Raw genomic sequence first — 16,129 nt, 5'->3', positions numbered from 1 at the left:
GGTGTGAGCGACGGCATTCCATTTCCACTGCCCGGGCTGGGGTGGATTTCCGACAGACAGGTGACATTTTCAGGGAGCGTCATCTGTGCTTCTTGTCCTGAGACCCGTGACAGAAGGCACAGGAAGCAAGTAGTGTGCACCAAAGCAAAGACAAGAGGCTTCACTGACATCTCCCGACCCTTCTCGTCAATGACCTTCATTGCTGGAAGGGGGAGGGGGTTGCTAAGCCTCCAATGCACAACTGGGTCTCCCGTCCCCGGGGTGCATGAGGAGGGGGTGGGAGGGGGCGCTCAGAAAACACGACAAAGTGTTCATTTTAACTTGGCGATGGCTTCTCAGAAAACAGCCATGTTTCTTCTCTCCTTGGGGAAGACGCCTGGTTCGTAAGAGTTGGGGGCAGGCAGAGGGAGGATGTGGACTGTGACAGCAGCAGCAACACTAGCCAGCTCACAACCCAGTGCTGTCCTGGCCACCATCCCTATGGCCTCGTTCAGTCCTCCCTGTGACCTAGGAGCCTGGTGATTTTTATCGCCCCCATTTTAGAGATGGAGAAACTGAGGTATGAGAGGTGAGCTAAGCGGCCCATGGTCTTACAGCCAGGAGGCTGAGCTGGGACTTGAACCCAGGCACCCTGGAACTTAACCAGGACACGGGGCTGCTTCTCTGCAGGGACAAGAAGGGAGCCTTGCTGCCCAGTGGGCAGGAGGGACGGCAGGCCTGAAGGGGGGACAGTCACTCACTACAGCTGGGAAGGGCCGGAGTTTACCTGCCAGGAGGGGACCCAGGAGGTAAAGGCTTCCTCCCAACTTTTTCTTCTTCTTTTCCCTTCCCCTTCATTTCCCTTTCCAGCCACGTCTGAGCTTTGCTGCCATGCCCAGCCCTTCCTACACGTGGTGAAATAGAGCCCGTTACACAGATCATTTCTCCCTGGGACGACAGACTTGCCAGCCTCATCACAAAGATGGAAACACACCGCTCGGGCAGGGGACATCTGGGCCCCAGGAAGGACCCGAATCCCTGGGTGTGAACCCACTTCATCATAGTAGAGCTTCCTCTGAGATAACGGGCAGGACAGGTGATTCGTTTGCTTTTACAAAGGAACCATTTCCATGTCCTGGAAGGATCGAGAGGGGACTGGTCACTCTGACAGGGGACATTGCCAGGTGGCTCAGTGTGTGGGGCGCGGCCAGCTTCTGAAGAGGATTCTCCAAAGTGAACACACAGCATCACTGTGTGACAGCGTTTCAAAAGACAAACAACGGGAGGGCGGCGACGAGAGAAATCGTGACAGATGCATGTTTTCATACACTCTGTAAGACTCGTGAAACCTCAGAGAATATTTTTTTTTCTTCCCTATTTCCCATAACTCTGGGTCACTAATTTCTGGTGGCCTGAGGGCACATCATGCCTGTAGTGTCAGATACAAGTTCTACAGAAAGAAACTTGAAAAACATTATTTACTAGATGTTTTCCCTAGTGCGGTGTTTTAAAAGGTGTTTCCTAAGTTGACTCTAGCTTAGGCTCGGGGGCGGGATTTCCCCCTTGCAAATTCTTCACCCAAGTCTTTGAATGTTTAGATGTCTCAGATGGTTCCAGTATGAATATGGTGTAACGATCCAGAATGGATTTCAATTATTAACAAAGGCAATACATTGAAAACACAGCTGGTACACAGCTCTAACCAGCTCCCCAGAAGAGACTGGTGTTGTTAGAAAAGATTACGGATAAAATTTTTGAAATAATTTACATGCACATCGCAAAGTTCCATTTGACAGTTGGGGGGAGGGGCGGGTAGAATGCTTGATTAGGTTATGAACAATTCCTTTGGGGAAAAAAATGAAAAAAAAATGGAAAAAGGAATGAAATACAGTGAGTAGCATTAAGCCAGGCATTAAGAACATCAGAAAAATCTGATGATTTCAGCCCATGATGTATTACACTACCCCTTCTGCAGAAAGGCACTCGTGTAGTGTAAGTACACCATATTGTTTGCGTGCTCATGTAGATGTCTACATAAAATTGAAAATGAGTCTTAGTATGTGATTGGGGATATATACTGGCAGAAGAAGAGGAAAATGTGTGCTGTCGATTTAAAGATGCACTCTTTCTGTTCGTTGGATGCTTTAAAAACAGACTTGAACTTATCCTGAATCACTGATCGGAGATTTCAATTACTTCCTAGTTCATATAATCTTAAATGGACTTAATCTGGAGACGGGGAGGACGGGTATGCTCTCCGGGTGACACGTAAGGAGCGTTTTCCCCCTCACTGGAGGGTCGTGGCCATTTGGAGGGGAGCGTGCTGACAGGGACACGCGTAGGCGGAAGGTTCAAGCCACCAGAACACACAGTGCATCCTTAAGAGCGGAGAGCATGGCTGGGCGGGGGGGGGTTTACTCAGGCTTGGCAGCCACAAAAACGTTTTTGTGGCAGGGAAGGTGGAAGAGGACAGAGTGGAGGAAGAACTACCTTTAAGAAGCGGACATGACATCCCTGCAAGAGACAGGAGAAAGGGGAAAACTGCGAGGTTAGTCGGGAGGAAGCTACAGACACAGGAGAACAAAAAGCACCACGAGCAGAAGAGTACAACTCGAGAACAACACAGCAGAGGTTTCATTTCCAGTGCAGACAGAAGGCACGGGGAGGGGCAGCCCAGGAGGCCGCGGGAGGCTCCAAGAGAGAAGGCAGGCACTGCCTGGAGGCTCGAGAGAGGCAGGTCTGACTTGGTCCTGTTGGTGGGGGGGGAATGGACCCTTTCTTGTTGTGTGCAGAACGAGCAGACTCGTGTCAGACCACACAGAGCCACGGCCCTTCTCACTCTTTCTTGTGGCTCTGATGTGGTCACACGTGACATCCCATCACACAGCCCCATGACCATCAAGATGCTTCCTTTGCTTAGGGCCGATCCAGATGGTGGAGTAATGGTGCCCCTGGTTCGTCGGTGTCTGAGGTAGCACACAGCTAGCTCCCCGCAAGCTTTACACACGGAGGTCGCCACTCCTCAGTAAGTCAGAAGAGAACAAAACCCACTTACCACGAAAACTACCCGTAACAAAATTAATTTTTTCCTTGATCATTCAGAAGACTCTTTGGAATCTTGAAGAGCCAAAGACCACTGGTAAAACATAGACTGGGCGGCTTGTTAACCGTGTTCTGGTTGCCTGAACACTAGGTGACCAGGTTTGGCCAATTTCTTTTGATATTTCAACTTCTGTCTAAAAAACAAACAAACAACCCCCCCGCCCCCCTAAAAAACCCTCCTGACTGGGTAACTTTACTTTCGAAAGAGCTAACATGAGAAGAATAAATTGAAACCATCTTAACAGAAAACTTTGTACCAGGAGTCATAAGATGAGTCCCGCCAGTTCATACAGAGTATGAGTGTGGGGGACAAAATTTGAGGAAAAGGCTGGTTTTCCAAACCCCACCTTCCCTGCCTGAAAAGGTCACCATATCCCCGAGCCTTAATGGAGAGGAGCTCAGAGACAAACAGATTGTATTGTGTGCTTGGAAGGGTTTGTCTACTAAAATAGGAAGCTGGTCAAATAATGAATTTTACATCTCTTTGAACAGGTACGGATAGATGAGCCTTGGTTACATCTCCTAATTATGGTCCTTTAAATCTGTAATCAGGAGTCTATTTATAATTGTTCTCAAAATAGGCCATTTTATTCTAATCCCCAAAGGTCTATTTTAGGCCAGAGATCTTAATCCACATCAAGATTAAAGGCAACTAACAATAGCAACGAAATAGCATCCTTATTGAAATGTTGGTGCTGTTTCCAAGAACTTTAGAGGAAATTTAGTTAACATTTCTCCTGTGCCTTTCGGATAGAGCTGCCCAATCTTTTGCCTTAATACCTCTCGGGAGAGAGGACTTGAGGTTGGCTGAGATGCCCTGAAAATTACATGGTATGGCTTCAGAAGGTCCCACTTCCCACTTCCATCTGCAATAGGCCACCTTCTACAGAGCCTACTTACAAAATCCTCTGACGGACACTTCCATATGGGCAGTTTCCCAGCCTTCCCCCAACCACTGGGCTCTCGGACTCGAATGGACCTAGAAGACCCCTAAGCCATTTCATGCTTGGACATGGCAAATAAACCCAAATCCTTTTTTGGGGGAAAAAAAAAAAGTCAGGGGCGCCTGGGTGACTCAGTTTGGTTAAGCATCTGCCTTTGGCTCAGGTCATGATCACAGGGTCCTGGGATTGAGCCCCGCATCAGGCTCTCTGCTCGGCGGGGAACCTGCTTCCACCTCTCTCTCCGTGCGCCTCTCTGCCCGCTTGTGATCTCTCTGTCTCTTGAATAAATAAAATCTTAAAAAAAAAAAATCAAGGAAAGGTTAATGGAGGGAATCAGCCAGACTCCCACAGACCCTCTCCTTCCCCACATCCGTGAGCACTCCGAGGGAACACAGGTTGACCCTCACACTTCGATGTCGGCCGGGAGATGAGGAAGTAAAGCTCCTCTGTGCAGAGGCACAGAGGCAAGACGGTGAATGTCTGAGAGCTGCCTCAGTGTTAACTATCCTGTTTTCCATAATGAACACAAGAGACACGGAGCTCATTGGAGTCTTGGGCACGGGCCCTCTCTGACTCCACCTGGTTGGCTTGATGAGGCAGGGAGAGCCACGATGCCTCGCCCACTAGGACAATGGTCTTAAAAGTCAGAGACCTGATCCATGAAAAACAAAAATCCATCAATAAAACCAAAATAAAACACCCACGAACACCCCAGCCATCGGCTCCTGCGCCTCTCACATCGGGAGCTGCCATTTTGAGTTCCTGAGTCCACTTCGGCCTCACGTTAACGCCACGTCACGTCACGAGAGCCACAGTCTTCTCAGCAGTGAGGCTCGACTGGAGTCTCAAGAACTGGAGATACGGGTACTTGGACAAGGAACTGACCTGCGGCCCAAGTTGGACACCTGCTCATTCTGTTTACTGGGTTCAGGCTGGAAAGAAAGTTCGGCTGCTCCTTTACTGTGAGGGTCAGGAATATGACGCATAGAGCGGAGCCAAAGTAAAACATGTCACATCCCCTGTTCCTACTCGGTAATGTTCTTAAGACACGCCATTCACCAGTCAGAAATTTCCCAAACTACTTGTTCCTGGAGCCACTCAAAGTATGGGAAAGGAGCTGGTCCATCTCTGGACGTGACCATATTCCTTGCACCTGGAGTGTTGCCCGAGGCTAAAGGAATTTAGGTGTGAAGGAGGGAGACACTCTGGGCTGCAGAATGGCCTCTCCCCGGAAGGCCTCCATCAGCTTCCTAGACACACAGGCTCAGACACCCTCCCCCGGGCTATCGAGGAAAGCTGAACGGGGCCTGATGTTTAAGATCTGAGGCCTCCAGTGCAGGGCTGGCCGTTTGCACTGTGGACACACGAAGGTGGCAAATCCAACAGGTGTGTGCAGCAGGTGAGCCGTCTTGGTCTGCACAAGGAAATCTCAGACCCGTTTAAAAGGCTTGAGAAGCATGTTCGAATGGGGAGGCTTTGGAAAGCTTGACACAGAGGGGAAGTGGGGGGTCTCTGCAAGGGAATGCAAGTGCTAAGGTGTGTGCCAAAGCATGGTGTGTGTGCGAGGGGGATGGGGACATGGCATCACAGGGAGCAGGACTGAGAAGAGACAGGAGGTCTGGGTCCTGCTACAAACCAGCTCAAGTAAGGCCCTTCTGTGCTTTTGTTTTCTCTCCACCGCAGTAATTTTGCACCTCGCCCCCCCCCCCCCTTCGGATATGCTACTACTACATTATCAACTTCCTCTGAGAAGGACCAGACAGCACATATTTTAGGCTTTGGAGGCCACAGAGCCTCTATTCCAGGGACGCAGCTCTGCTTTTGTGGCTGGAAAGCAGCCACTGACAATAAATGGACAAGCGTGGTTGTGTTAGTAAAGTCTTTAGATGCTCAAGGATGAAGTTCATCTAATTTTCAAGTGTCGTGAATACTACCCTTAAAAAAATCACTGAAAATATTCAAACCATTCTTAGCTCAGGAGCTGCATGAAAGCAGGTGGCTGGGGGTCCGTTCCTGTGCCACTGGACTTGAATACTGGGTGTCACGGAGTCTGTCATCACCTCCACAACCACGGCAGGACACAAGTTTGTTCACCCATTATTCGACAGGTCACACCCTCCCCATCAGCGTTTCTCAAACTTTAAAGGGGACAGGATCCCCTTGGGCATCTTGTGAAAATGCAGATTCTGACTTCAGTACAAATCTAGAATGGGATCTGAGAATCTGCATTTTATAAGCAGACTCCATGCCTGGTGTGGAGCCCAAAGTGGGGCTTGAGCTCACGACCCCGAGATCAAAACCTAAGCGGAGATCAAAAGTCAGGTGCTTAACTGACGAGCCATGCAGGTGCGCCCTGCATTTCTGATAGGCTCCCAGATGATGTTCTGGCTGCTGGTCCATGTGTCATACCCGGAGTTAGTTGCAAGATCTGAAACACAAGTGGTCACTTTTTTTTTTTTTTTTTCCCCAGGCTACTCAGGGAGTTCAGAATCCTTGGGAATGACGTCCCTAGATCCCCAATTCTAATTATTTGTAGGACATGTTCCTTGTGAAAACAGCAAACAGCATTATGTTGGGGGGGGTGGGGTGTTATACTTATTCTAGGCTTTTCTGTTTTAAGGGGTTTTGACTTCTTTTTTGGTGCTTGGGCTAGAACCATAGGGACCAGTGTCGGTGCTTAGGTACCGTATCTCTGTTTGTTGCAAGGGACACTGGCTCTTCCTTCCTTCCAACTCCTGACCTGCGAACTCCCTGTACTACCAGGCCTTGGGTGCACACGGATGGCTGCTTTTAACATTTACTGTAGGCTTGCCCTGTCTATCGAACCAGCAACATCCACCCATAAGCCACCCCCACCCCTGCCCTGCCGCCCACAGCTCCAAACACAAGGCTTTTTATGTCAATTCAGGAGTCCATTAGGATGGAACAGATAACTAGAATGTACAATCTTTTTCTGGTTTCCCACCAAAGTCATTTCCATAAGAGAAATTAAGCTGAAAACATGCTGCCAATGCTAGGCTATAAATGCATTCACCCTCCCTTGCGGACTAATCAGAAATAATGTGCAGTTGCTTTTGGGAAGCTTTCTTTGAGCCTGCTCCGTTGAGTGGTGGTGCTAAACTCTGCTGACAAGGATCTAATGAATGTGTGACAATGATTTCAAACATTGAACTTTGTCCTGTTTCGGCTTAAGAGTTTGCTTCTAAGACAGAGCTGAAATACAAAGAATAAAATATCCTTCAGCTGATGTGCATTTTATAGACTCCCCCCCACCCTGCTTAATAGCACACAGTTCAGAAAGTAATTAATTAAGCCATTTAGGGACCAGAATGAATAAATTAAAAAAAAAAAAAAAAGCAGAATCTATATTGGGGCACATAGATTTTGTGTTTTGGGTCCAAAAGGTCACTGGAAAGTACTCAGGTTTCCATAGTAACAGTAGCAGGCCTGATCAGATCAACAAATAGCTACAATTTATCTGAGGGTCTCCAGTGAACTATTTTCTTTTTTCTCATCCAGAGAAGAACACTCTGAATTAGATAAAGTCTTCAAAGACAATGGAGGGCTTCTGGAAAATCCAATTTCAGCAACAGTAAACAGGAAAATGTTTGCTAGCTCTTTCTTCACATAACCTAGCAACGGAGTCTCATCAATGTTGACTTAAATACTTTAATAGTAAGTGGATCCCATTAATTTGTTAATCAGTAATAGGGATCATCTCAAAATGTTTCCCCGGAATAAATAAAAGTAGATGCATGTGTGTTCTTCAGGAAATCTGCAGTCTCCAGGGTGCTGCTTCTTTCTAGTAGTTTCTGGACCTCAATCATGAGCCCCACAAAGCAGCTCATTCTCATGGAACACGTGCGTCAATTTCATTTTGGCTCCTTTCGCTATAGACCCTGCTATGGTTCTGAACGGTCACAAATGCAAAACCGGGAGGACACAGACCTCATGGAAGCCACGGCTAATCCTGCCTCAGGGTCTGGCCAAGGGACATTCTGTAGAATCTTTTCAAAAAAGTCTTTCAAATCGAACATCTGAGCCATGGAAAGTTAGTGTCCTTTTGTTTCCAAAATATCTGTGTAAACTAATGTAGCTCATGAGTTCACAGCCCTTAGGTAATATATTTAGTCTAGTCCCTGAGGTAAAGCAACTTTGTGTCTAAAACAGAGGGCTGGGTGAGAGCTCTGACCCTCTGCTCACAGCTTTCCAACTAACCAGACATTCTCAATACTTTTCACTGGGACTTCTGGGACGACTGTAAGAAATTTGTATTATTAAATTATTAAGTAACTCAAATATTGTCCTAGCTTTGTTACATCCTTCTAATAGTTACTTGGTCATGCCAAAAATACACACACACACACACACACACACACACACACACACACGCACACACCCTTATCTGGGTCCAGCAACATGCTCAGAATCCCGAGAGAAGCCACTTCCTAAAATCCAGTTCTCTTGGATACAGATGATGTATAAGCCCAGGAAAAATATATTAGAAAGTCACTGGTTTTGCATTTCTTTTTTTCTTAAGATTTTATTTATTTATTTGACAGAGATCACAAGTAGGCAGAGAGGCAGGTGGAGAGAGAGGAGGAAGCAGGCTCCCCGATGAGCAGAGAGCCTGATACGGGTTCAAACTACCCTGAAATGTTGCCTGTATGGGAAACTGAGCCGAAGCAGAGCCGGGTCGGGGAGCCTGCCGCTGAACGTATGAGAGAGAACTGAAGTTTTAACTGCAGGCTCTAGAACGTGGTGAGTGTTGGGACCATCAATCTACTGGTCTGTTCTCGGGAATGATTCCCTGTCCGAACTTCTCCAAGCAGCGTTCTCAGATGCTCATGCCTCTCTGCAGCACCTCTTTGCACATAGAGGTGTAGGGTCAGAGTTTCTAAATTTTCATAAGTGTCAATCTAAACCAAATCTGAGTAAGCCCATATTATATAATCAGCTATGATGAAAGCAACAAATAAACAAAACAACCAAAACCCCCAAACCCCCCAAAACCCCAACAGTCCTGGCTAAGCTTTATTGAGCACTTACTATATGCCAGGGGCTAGGCTAGGCAACTTACACGAATGAGCTCCTTTAATCCCCACAGCACTGCTCTGCAGCAGACACTACCATTATCCCCAATTCACAAAGAAAGGCCAAATGAAAGATCAGAGAATTTAAGCATCTGATGCAAGGTTACTGCAAGTAAGGGGAATATTCAGGAGGGGAAACCACGACTATTTCCACTTGTGTCCTCTTTCTAAACTATCATGATGGAACATGGAGGAATGTGCCCAAGTTCATGGACCTGGGACGTGGACAAGCCAGGGTCTGAGCCCCAGCGGCAGGACCCCTGGGGCTGGGGTTCGCGCCAGGATGCAGAACCACCCCTCAAATGCAGGGGTCAGAGTGCTCAGCAAGAAACCCCCTGGAGCTTCGCGGTCCCTCACTGTGCTCCCTGCTCTCCTCCTCTTTGTCCCCATCAGCAGCACACTGCCCGCTCCCGGGAAGGGGGGGGTGGGAAGTGGCCGTCAGGCCCTTGCCCTAAGAGCAGCTGCCACCCTTTACACTCGATCACAAGCTTCTCTGAGTTCTCTGTAGAGCTCACAAGCAACACCACTATTGAAAAGCGTTCATCTTGTTCTCTTGCATCCTGGCACTCCGGAGAGCTGTCTAGGATGTCACCTGCCAGCTCTCTAATGGGACGTTGCTTTCCATGATTTTCTGACAACAGAAATAGTCCATGCAGACAAAGCCCAAAGCGCACTGCCTCTTAGCGATCTTAATTCTGCTACAAATGTGTCTATTTTGCCTCTTAACTTTTTTTTTTTTTTTTTTTTTTTTAATGTTAGATGTTAATTTACCCAGGAGTAGAGCACCTGTGGCAGGCTAGGACAGAAAAAAGACTCAGGTGCTTTTAGCTTCTCACTCTGCTCTACTTTAATTCTCTAAAACAGATGACGGAGACAACGAAAAGCCTCGACCCTCCCGCAGAAGACAATGGCGTGGCCTCCTTTAAGGAAAGCTGCTTGGCTTTTTTTACAGCAGCATCTTCAGTAACGGCAAACAACATGTGCAGGAGACCAGCAGCCCCAGGGGTAGGGAGGAGTTCACTGAAACTCCATTTGTAGCTAGAAGTCATCACAGCACAAATCAGAGACAGGGTCTGTGATACCGGAGCACAAGGAGAGAATTCGGGTTTGACTGTTTTGACTCCTGAAATGTGACGTGTGAAGAGGCAGGTGGCTGGTGGTTTTCCTGGACTCCTGAGCCTGTGCTCGGGTGTGGTGGGCCCGAGGAACCTGGTCCGGGGCTCGGGTCATCAGCCCTATTGTTCCATTTCTCTATGGGGAGGATTGGGGCAGAAGGTGTTGGTTAGAAAGAAATCGCTCCAAGGGAGAGGGGCCAAGCCTTAGGAGAAAGGCACTGCCTCTGAGAGGAAGAGGAGAGCAGTGAGGAGGTGTGTGACCGGGTTGGGGGGAATAGGACCCTGGCAGGAAGTGGCTGACTCCAAAGGAGATAGTGGTCTCACAATGGGCCTCTCTTTTTCTTCTCCCCTAAACCTTCTCCCTTGTTCTTATTTATTTTAAAAAGAATTTTATTTATGTGACAGAGAGAGCGAGTGAGCACAAGCAGAGGGAGAGGGAGAAGCAGATGCCCCTCTGAGCAGGGAGCCCGATGTGGGGCTCGATCCCAGGGAGGAAGGAAAGGGTTAAGGTATAGACAGGGAGAGATGGGGGGCCCCTGGCTGGGCTCTGGGACTACTCCTCCGAGGCAGAAGCCCTAAGCCAGAGTGAACAAGAGATAAGAACACAAGCCACGTGGTTCTGAATGCTGGGGACTAATTTTCTTCGGTGGCTACAGTGTATCATGGAAAATGACCAGACCTCAAGTCATTAAGGGTGTTATCAGTAGTCGGTGCTCAAATCAAGTCGGCACATGAATCTCAAGGCCACAAGCTTCCCAGGGAGTTCTCCATAGGAGACAGCCCCTAGAAGTCCTCGGGGGCAACCCATTCGGGACCCCTCTCACTCCAGGGAGCCGCTTCTGTCCTTTCTGCTCTCACCTTCACTTAATAAACTTTCACATCACTTTCCCTTTTGTGTCTGCGAGATTCATCCTTCAACTCTGTGAGACAAGAACCCCGGGATCCAATAACACCAGGGCCCGGGGATCCTGACCTGAGCTGAAGGCAGACGTTTCACTGACTGAGTCACCCAGGCGGCCCTCCCTTGTTCTTGATTCTAGCACATTCCCAGCTCTGGGGGTGGTCCAAGTGGCTCAGGGGAAGAATCAACCAGACCGATGTAACACAACACAGAGACGCTCAAGCTCACGAAAAACCATGGAGACAGATAATGACCAGAAGGTCTCCTGGAATGGTTGTCAATGAGGAAAAGATGTGCTCAGAAGATGCTTTTCTTCTAACTGGCCAGTTGAATGCCAGGCGTAACTCCCTGGGCAAAGTTCAAGAGGGGAAGGATTCAAATCCCAGATTTGGTGAAAGATCCAAAGGGCGTCAAGACACCGACAGAAATGTTGGGAGTTTCCTGGGAGCGCCATCACCAGCAAACCAAGGGCGCCATTTTTGGGGTGAACAGGACGTACTAGAAGCTGATGCTACACTTAGGGTCCTACATGGGATCGTTCTCGGTGTGGTTCATGGACGGGCTCACTTTGAAGTCTTTGCTCAGGACCTTCTGCCAAACAACCGTGCTGAGAAATGTTAGTGTGGACGGTCTCTTCAGGCTGAGACCCCTTTATCCCCCTGAAACCTTGCTTCACCCAGAGACGGCCTGACCCACTGCCAGTTACACCAAGTTCCCAATCCACCTACACGCTGTGTTCCAGAAACCCATCTAAACGTACATGGAGATCTATTTCCCCATAAAACAATGTTATAAATGGTGATCGGGTTTCATCAATACCCTTCTATTTCATGGTGTGGCTGGACTACAGGACACAGAACCAGTCTACCATTTAGAACATGATTTCAACATTAAAAAAAAAAAATGTTTTCCCCAGAAAGCTCCAGAAGTTTTAATAAAAAAAAAGTGCTCTCTATGACCCAGTTTCTGCAATGGACCATGTTGAGGATGATGATAAAACACTTGTATGAAAGTCTGTTTTCAGGAAATTTCTAACAACAACCTAATTTCCTCTTTAAAACAACACCAATAAGGGGCGCCTGGGTGGCTCAGTGGGTTAAGCCTCTGCCTTTGGCTCAGGTCATGGTCTCAGGGTTCTGGGATCGAGCCCTGCATTGGGCTCTCTCCTTAGCAGGGCACCTGCTTCCTCCTCTCTCTCTGCCTGCCTCTCTGTCTACTTGTGACCTCTCTCTCTTCCTGTCAAATAAATAAAGTCTTAAAAAAAAAACCCACAACACCATTAAGTAAATACTATTATTATTCCTATTAACAGTGAAGGACATGCCCCCGGGAAGCCACGTGGTTGATACGCGGCAGAACCAGGATCTGACGCTGCATACAGTCCGTGGGCTGAACCAGGGGCTAAACCATCGCTTATGGGCCAAATCTGGTCTGTCACCTGTTTTTACAATAATGTTTTACTAGCACACAACTGTGTCCCTTTGCTTACACCTTGTCTGTGGCTGCTTTGATGGCACAAAGGTATAGCTGAGTGGTTGTGACAGGAACCTAGAGGCCTGCAAAGCCTAAACTATTTATTATGCGACGCTTTACAGAAAGCGTGCTGGGCAAGGGCTAACCAACCATTCTCTGGGCCACGTGTCTCTCTAGCGCTGGCCATGAGCCTCATCACAGAGGACAGGGGCCCAGAAGTAGGAGGAAGGAACAGGAATCCAGAATCTTCTCAATTGTGAGGGGATGTCCTAGGGAAATCACTGACTAGCACAGGGGTTAGAAAAAAGCTTATTTCTCAAGAAGCCTCCTGCCTCGTTCCCAAAAAGATCTGAAGCAGGGTCCAAAGGTACAGACAGGAGCTCCATGGACAGGAGGAAGCTGTTTGCTCTATTCATTGCCGGAGCTTTAGTATTGGACAAATGAACAAATACATGAGCTATGTTTGTGAATCAGGAACTGTGTGTGCTTTACTTGAAGATGAATGGGGAACGGACACACTGTCCACGAACACGGAGTTCAAGGTTCTGATTTGTTTTGTCTTTTAGGCAGATAAACTGCTCAAGGGGGACAATGCATTAGGGAGTTAGGTCATTTCCAACCATCTTGGGATTTCTTTGCCTCCTAAGAGCTTTACTCACTGATCATTCTGTTTGCCGGGTTCTAGAATCAAATGATATATTTGAAATTTTTTCCCCCATGTTATTAAGACAAATGCTAACGCGGAGGCATAGCTGTCAATGCTCATTTGTTTGGATTTTTCTTCCATCAGATTGAGTGACTTTCTATTCGAAAATCACAACCTCACTTTTAACTCTTTCTAGAAACCAGGGCTGGACACAGAGAGAAAAATCCTATAGACTCTAGCTGGCATACGACACCCTGAGTAATGCCTGTTCCTAAAAGGACTAGTCATCATGCTGTATTTCATCCAGACATGAGTCACCACGGAACTTTAAATTAAAAATTTCAGCTGAATCATACTGTTACCAGAGGGCGGGAAAGTCCTTCTGGAAGAGCAGGTGGGGGAGAAAAAAACTTGGATGATGGAAGGTCAGTCAGGACGGCAAGTATATGGAGAGATGTGGACAGAGAGGCAAGTCTGCAGACACTGGGAAGCAGTCATACCATGGCCGGGGACGGAGAGGGAGGGAATAGGGTGGGTGTTGGAGAAACGTCTCCAAATTGCACCCTGGTGCCAGGCGGCACCCCGTTTGGGAAGGCTGGCTATGACCCAGAACTGCTCAAAAGTGGACACAAGTCTTTGTGCCCAGGCACACTGCTTCCCGACACTTGGACGCTGGAGAAGAATGAAAAGTTTCACGTTTACAGACCTCAACAGAACACTGATCCGTGGTTAATTCCTGCCTGAAATCAGATCTGAATGTTCCCTTTCAAATACAACACGACAGCTGTGGGAAAATTCTCAGCATCTCCTTGACCCCACCATCAAGGGGCTTGGTCTCCTGCAACGCTAAGGAAATGAACCACTGCAATTCCAGTAAAATCGAAGGATCTGCACAAGGTTTAAAGCAAAAGCCGGGATGTAGTCCAGGCAGGTGCTCTGAGCACAGAAACCGGAAGCCGGACAGCAGAGGCTCATGGCCCTCGCTGCACTTGCCCTTGGGCTGGTAGAACTCCATCCAAAGTACATGGCCAGGAGGGAGCACCACACACGAGGCCTCTAACAAGCCTCTAGAGAGAAATGCAATTCTGGCCTCAAGCCCTCTGACCTAGCCCCCTACGCACCACCCCTTCCCCCTGCCTTTTTTTTTTTTTTTTTTTTAAATTTGGAGCTCTGACCTTTACAAAAGCTAGACTCACTGCCCAGAAAAACAGGAAGGTTACTCACCAGGAAGCCATGGAGATGAGGCACAAAAAGTGGGTCAATATTTCCCCATCAGCAAAGCAAAGTCTCAGACATGTCCAGGAGTGGCCTCCATTGTGATGCCCCAGTGCAGACCCTCCCTCAACTGGGTTCTATACCAGCAGTTCCTGACCCGCTGGTTTTTGCTAATGACCTACAACTAGGGCAGGAAATTCACCGAGACTCTGTTTAGCTTCTAGGCAATCTCTCCCGCCTGGGACATGGGAGTAGTGCTGGAACGTGAGGTCCCAAAACGCTCTGGAAAGGGTCATCCTTCACAGAAGTGGTGTGATGTCAGGGGTGGGGCTCCTGTCCTGAGCTTTGAGGGGGAGGTGGGCATAGACAAGGGAGGAAGTGATGGAAAAAATCAGGAGAGAGATAGCCTTGCTGGATATCGGATGTCGACACTGGAAGGTACCCCAGGCCTTAACGCATCTTTGCACTTGAATGCCCTAAATACTACCAGGCCCCTTTGGAAAGAACTTCACTTTATACATAAATGCATTTTTTTCCTGTCTCTCTCTCTCTTTTTTTTTTTAGGAACAGAGATTGCCAGCTGATTTCTACTGGCTGAAATTTACCTGTGTCTACAGCAATAGAGTATTTGTCTTATACCAAGCTCTGAGTTTTAATTAGCTGCCAATATTAAAGGGAGTCGGGAGATGTCAGACTAAAAAAAAAAATTGGCTTTTGGCTTCTCTCGAAGAACCAGGAGATCTGGCGGCACAGGACCCTCCTCTGGGCACGGCAATAACCAACTGGCACCAAGGAGCAGTGGCGGCCCCCGGTCCCCACCCTGCTGTCACCAGTCCTGAGGCCTGCTGCTTGCTGCCATTTACTTACATTATCTGTGACTCATTTATGCTCCCCGGGGCACCCAGGCTCACAGCCCTGACCTTAAGCATTTGCCATCAACATCCACCTCCACCAAGTATCAGCCTGCCAAAGGGCACTTTGAAAGTTTTTATGTTTTACAGCCTTAAGAATTCATTCCATCTTGATATGATCTGTATGTTTCTTTGGGACAAACCTTCATTTCGGAGAGGGCAACAACAGAGAGAGAGGAAAAACAAAACCACTGGAATCTCATTAGTGTCGACATTTCAGCCACAGTTCAGTATCTCTGTGCACGTGCGTGTGTGTGTGTGTGTACACCTGTTTCCTTAGGGGATGGGAATTCCAGTGAATCCTAATTCACCCAAGGAAGAGAAAGATTCCAAAAGAACTAACCGGTTACACCGACCGTGATGGCTACCGTATCCATCCCTCAAGCAGCCAAAATGCAGGTGATTAGAGAAGCAGAAAAAAATGAAAAACGGTGATCTGGACCATAGGGCAAGTGCTTGGGAGAAAAGAGTCTGGTGAGCAGAGACAAGCATGGACAGAGCAAAGACCACGAGGGAGGTGGGGAGGGCAGAGGCGGAGGGAGAAAGAAGACAGAGGAATCTGGGACGGAAGGCAAACACCGACCCTCGATGGGAAGGAGACAGAGAGCCGGCCTCTTCTCCAGATCTGGAGCAGAAATCATGATGCCGGCCCGAGAGCTTAATTACACCCAAACCACCTCCCGAGTTAATGCCCCATGATGCCGGCCCGAGAGCTTAATTACACCCAAACCACCTCCCGAGTTAATGCCA

General features: G+C 48.1%; 1 protein-coding gene across 1 annotated transcript in view; it reads right to left on the bottom strand.

Moving 5' to 3' along the window:
* Positions 1-16,129, bottom strand: part of PRKCA (protein kinase C alpha) — a 386,027-nt gene that overhangs the window by 64,997 nt on the left and 304,901 nt on the right. The gene's annotated exons all lie outside the window — the stretch shown is intronic.

Source organism: Mustela nigripes, chromosome 16, assembly GCF_022355385.1.
Source record: "Mustela nigripes isolate SB6536 chromosome 16, MUSNIG.SB6536, whole genome shotgun sequence".
Lineage (NCBI taxonomy): Eukaryota > Metazoa > Chordata > Mammalia > Carnivora > Mustelidae > Mustela > Mustela nigripes.
This window is presented reverse-complemented; position numbering and strand designations above follow the sequence as displayed.